Source organism: Mirounga leonina, unplaced genomic scaffold (assembly GCF_011800145.1).
Source record: "Mirounga leonina isolate KUSES-001 unplaced genomic scaffold, KU_Mleo_1.0 Mir_165, whole genome shotgun sequence".
NCBI classification, from domain to species: Eukaryota; Metazoa; Chordata; class Mammalia; order Carnivora; family Phocidae; genus Mirounga; species Mirounga leonina.
The window spans coordinates 2,758,817-2,764,348 of NW_023270415.1; positions in this window are offsets into that span (position 1 = coordinate 2,758,817).

The window sequence follows — 5,532 nt, forward strand, 5'->3', positions numbered from 1 at the left end:
GGTAGAAACATTAGACTGACAGAAGACCTATCCTCAGAGACCTGGCAGGCCAGAAAGGACTGGCATGATATATTCAGAGCACTAAACAAGAAAAATATGCAGCCAAGAATACTATATCTAGCTAGGCTGCATTGAAAATAGAAGGAGAGATGAACAGCTTCCAGGACAAACAAAAACTAAAAGAAAATGTGAACACCACACCAACCCTACAAGAAATATTGAAAGGGGTCCTCTAAGCAAAGAGAGAGCCTAAAAGTAACATAGACCAGAAAGGAAGAGAGATGATATACAGTAACCGTAACCTTACAGGCAATATGATGGCACTAAATTAAAATCTTTCAAGAATTACTCTGAAAGTAAATGGGCTAAATGCCCCAATTGAAAGACACAGGGTATCAGAATGGATAAAAAAACAAGACCTATTGATATGCTGTCTGCAAGAGACTCATTTTATACCCAAAGACACCTCCAGATTGAAAGCGAGGGGGCGGAGAACAATTTTTCATGCTAATGGACATCCAAAGAAAGCTGGGGTGGCAATCCTTATATCAGACAAATTAGATTTTAAACCAAAGACTGTAATAAGAGATGAGGAAAGACACTACATCATATTTAAAGGGTCTATCCAAAAAGAAGATCTAACAATTGTAAATATCTATGCCCATAATATGGGAGTACCCAATTATATAAGCCAGTTAATAACAAAATCAAAGAAACACATTGACAATAATACAATAATAGTAGGGGACTTTAACACCCCCCTCCCTGAAATGGACAGATCATCTGAGCAAAAGATCAACAAGGAAATAAAGACTTTAAATGACACAGTGGACCAGATGGATTTCACAGATATATTCAGACACTCCATCCCAAAGCAACAGAATACACATTCTTCTCTAATGTCCATGGAACATTCTCCAGAATAGATAACATCTGGGTCACAAATCAGGTCTCAACTAGTACCAAAAGATTGAGATCATTCCCTGCCTATTTTCAGACCACAATGCTTTGAAACTAGAACTCAATTGCAAGAGGAAAGTCAGAAAGAACTCAAATCCATGGAGGCTAAAGAGCATCCTACTAAAGAATGAATGGGTCAACCAGGAAATTAAAGAAGAATTAAAAAATTTCATGGAAACAAATGAAAATGAAAACACAACTGTTCAAAATCTTTGGGATGCAGCAAAGGCAGTCCTAAGAGCACAGTATATAGCAATTCAAACCTTTCTCAAGAATCAAGAAAGGTCTCAAATATACAACCTAACCCCACACCTAAAGGAGCTGGGGAAAGAACAGCAAATAAAGCCTAAACCCAGCAGGAGAAGAGAAATAATAAAGATCAGAGTAGAGATCAATGAAATAGAAACCAAAAGAACATTAGAACAGATGAATGGATCTAAGAGCTGGTTCTTTGAAAGAATTAATAAGATTGATAAAACCCTGGGCAGACTTATCAAAAAGAAAAGAGAAATGACCCAAATAAATAAAATCATGAAAGAAAGAGGAGAGATCCCAACTAACACCAAAGAAATACAATTAAAAGAACATATTATGAACAACCATATGACAGCAAATTATATAATCTGGAATAAATGGATGTATTCCTAGAGATGTATCAACTACCAAAACTGAACCAGGAAGAAATAGAAAATCTGAACAGACCCATAACCATGAAGGAAATTGAAGCAATAATCAAAAATCTCCCAACAAAAAAGAACCCAGGGCCAGATGGCTTCCCCAAGGGAATTCTACCAAACATTTAAAGAAGATTCAATACCTATTCTTCTGAAACTGTCCCAAAAAAATAGAAATGGAAGGACAAATTCCAAACTCGTTTTATGAGGCCAGCATTACCTTGATCCAAAAAACCAGACAAAGACCCCATCAAAAAGGAGAACTACAGACCAATATCCCTGATGAACATGGATGCAAAAATTCTTACCTAGGCAATAGGATCCAAAAGTACATTTAAAGGATTATTCACCATGACCAAGTGAGATTTATTCCTGGGCTGCAAGTTTGGCTCAACATCCACAAATCAATCAATGTGATACAATACATTAATAAAAGAAAGAACAAGAACCATATGATCTTCTCAATAGATGCAGAAAAAACATTTGACGAAGTACAGCATCCTTTCTTGATTAAAACTCTTTAGAGTGTAAGGATAGAGGGTACATACCTCAATATCATAAAAGCCGTCTATGAAAAACCCACAGTGAATATCATTCTCAATGCTGAAAAACTGAGAGCTTTTCCCCTAAGGTCAAGAACCCTCTCACCACTGCTATTCAACATAGTACTAGAAGTCCTACCCTCAGCAATCAGACAACAAAAAGAAATAAAGGCATCCAAATTGGCAAAGAAGAAGTCAAACTTTCATTCTTTGCAGATGATATGATACTTTATGTGGAAAACCCAAAAGATGCCACCCCAAAACTGTTGCATTTCTATACACCAACAACAAGACAGAAGAAAGAGAAATTAAGGAGTTGATCCCATTTATAATTGTACCCAAAACCATAAGATACCTAGGAATCTAACAAATCTAACCAAAGAGGCAAAGAATCTGTACTTAGAAAACTATAGAATACTCATGAAAGAAATGGAGGAAGACACAAAGAAATGGAAAAACGTTCCATGCTCATGGATTGGAAGAACAAATATTGTGAAAATGTGTATGCTACCCAGAGCAATCTACACATTTAATGCAATCCCTATCAAAATACTATCCACTTTTTTCAAAGAAATGGAACAAATAATCCTAAAATTTGTATGGAACCAGAAAAGACCTCAAATAGCCAGAGGAATGTTGAAAAAGAAGAGCAAAGCTGGTGCCATTACAATTCTGGACTTCAAGCTCTATTACAAAGCTGTCATCATCAAGACAGTATGGTAGTGGCACAAAAACAGACACATAGATCAATAGAACAGAATAGTGAACCCAGAAATGGACCCTCAACTCTATGGTCAACTAATCTTTGACAAACAGGAAAGAATGTCCATGGAAAAAAGACACTCTTCAACAAATGGTGTTGGGAAAATTGGACAGCCACATTCAGAAGAATGAAACTGGACCATTTCCTTACACCACACACAAAAATAGACTCAAAATGGTTGAAAGACTTAATGTGAGACAGGAATCCTTGAAAATCCTTAAGGAAAACAGAGGCAGCAACCTTTTCGACCTCAGCTGCAGCAGCTTCTTCCTAGAAACACCACCAAAGGTGAGGGAAACAAGGGCAAAAATGAACTATTGGGACTTCATCAAGATAAAAAGCTTTTGCACAGCATAAGAAACAGTCAACAAAACCAAAAGACAACCGATAGAATGGGAGAAGATATTTGCAAATGACATATGAGAAAAAGGGCTAGTATCCAGAATCTATAAAGAACTTACCAAACTCAACACCCAAAGAACAAATAATCCAATCAAGAGGTGGGCAGAAGACATGAACAGACATTTTTCCAAAGAAGACATCCAAATGGCCAACAGACACATGAAAAAGTGCTCAACATCCCTGGGCATCAGGGAAATCCAAATCAAAACCACAATGAGATACCACCTCACACCAGTCAGAATGGCTAAAATTAACAAGTCAAGAAATGACAGATGTTGGCGGGGATGCGGAGAAAGGGGATCCTCCTACACTGTTGGTGGGAATGCAAGCTGGTGCAGTCACTCTGAAAAATAGTATGGAGGTTCCTCAGAAAGTTGAAAATAGAGCTACCCTATGACCCAGCAATTGCACTACTGGGTATTCACCCTAAAGATACAAATGTAGTGATCCAAAGAGGTACATGCACCCCGATATTTATAGCATCAATGTCCACAATAGCCAAACTATGGAAAGAGCCAAGATGCCCATCAACAGATGAATGGATAAAGAAGAAGTGGTATATATATACAATGGAATATTATGCAGCCATCAAAAAATGAAATCTTGCCATTTGCCTCGATATGGATGGAACTAGATGGTAGTATGCTAAGTGAAATAAGTCAATCAGAGAAAGACAAGTGTCATATGATCTTACTGATATGTGGAATTTGACAAACAAGACAGGATCATAGGGATGGGAGGGAAAAATGAAATAAGATGAAACCAGAGAGGGAGACAAACCATAAAAGACTCTTAATCTCAGGAAACAAACTGAGGGTTTCTGGAGTGGAAGGGGGTGGAAGGGATGGGGTGGCTGGGTGATGGACATTGGGGAAGCTATGTACTATGGTGAGTGCTGTGAATTGTGTAAGGCTGATAAATCACAGACCTTTATCCCTGAAACAAATAATGCATTATATGTTAAATAAATAAATAAATAAATAAATAAATAAATAAATAAATAAATGTAGATTACTAATGAGGATTACCACAGCTGAATTTGTTACAGTATATATCTATTGATCTAGTCTAATCTAATCTAACCTATCTATCTATAGCTATTATTGTTTACTTGCATAGCTTATGTAGTTTTTTAGGGAATTTCAACTGGTTTTACTGAGACCCTGGTTTGAATTTAGCTCCATCAATTTCCTGCTTGAGTTCACACTCCAGTGCTAATCCTTCCAATTCCAATTTCCCTCCTTCATTTAATTAAAGATTTCAGCTTAACTCAATATTTACTGATATGCTAAGACTAATAAGTACGAGGTTTGATTTGTCTATCTGGTCACAGATGCTTAAGGCATGCTGCTGTACTTCTTTTTCATTAAAAAATTCTGTGCATCAATGTCAGAGGTCACCATGGTCTATAATATTTATGCTTTGCACAAAAAACAGCCAAAAATGATTTATTTTACCACAGTAGGAGAAGAGCTCTGGTATTTGCCTGATGAATCATAAACTATGGATAAGTATTTAAGCAAAACTTTATTGTGTGCAAGAAGTGTTACATAGTAAAACTAGAAAAATGGGGAGAAATCTGGTATAGCCTACTAACTGGAAACAGTCATAAACAATATTGAAGAGTAGTGAGTTGTGACACTGAAAAAAACAGCCAACACCCACCTCCATTCACAATTTATCAGTGGAAAACTAACAAAACCATCTGAACAAATTTATACATTTAGTAGTTTCCCCATTTCACCTATTTCAGATAAGATAATGTTCAATTTTGGAGTTGCCAAGTCTCCTCAGCAATGTGGCCATCAGCTCCATTTCTTCTTTCTCAGTAGCTGCTGCCTTTTGATAGGAATTGTCCCCTTCACACTCCTCTAACTGAATTTCTTCCCATGATCCTTGGAACAAAGACATTGAGGGATGATGTTTCTCTCTAACAAATGCAGGTATGGGTCATTTTTTGTGTGTGTGTGTGCTGAGAGAGAATTCCTCTATGAATTTCTCAGTTTGGGTTATAAAATTGTATGGAAAGCTTTGAATTGACTATGAAGCTGTCTTATTTATCTGTAATTAAGTGAACACTGAAACTACAGGGTATAAAAAACAGAAACCAAACAAAACAAGAAAAAGTAATTTTTTTTAAAGATTTTATTTATTTATTTATTTATTTATTTATTTATTTATTTATTTATTT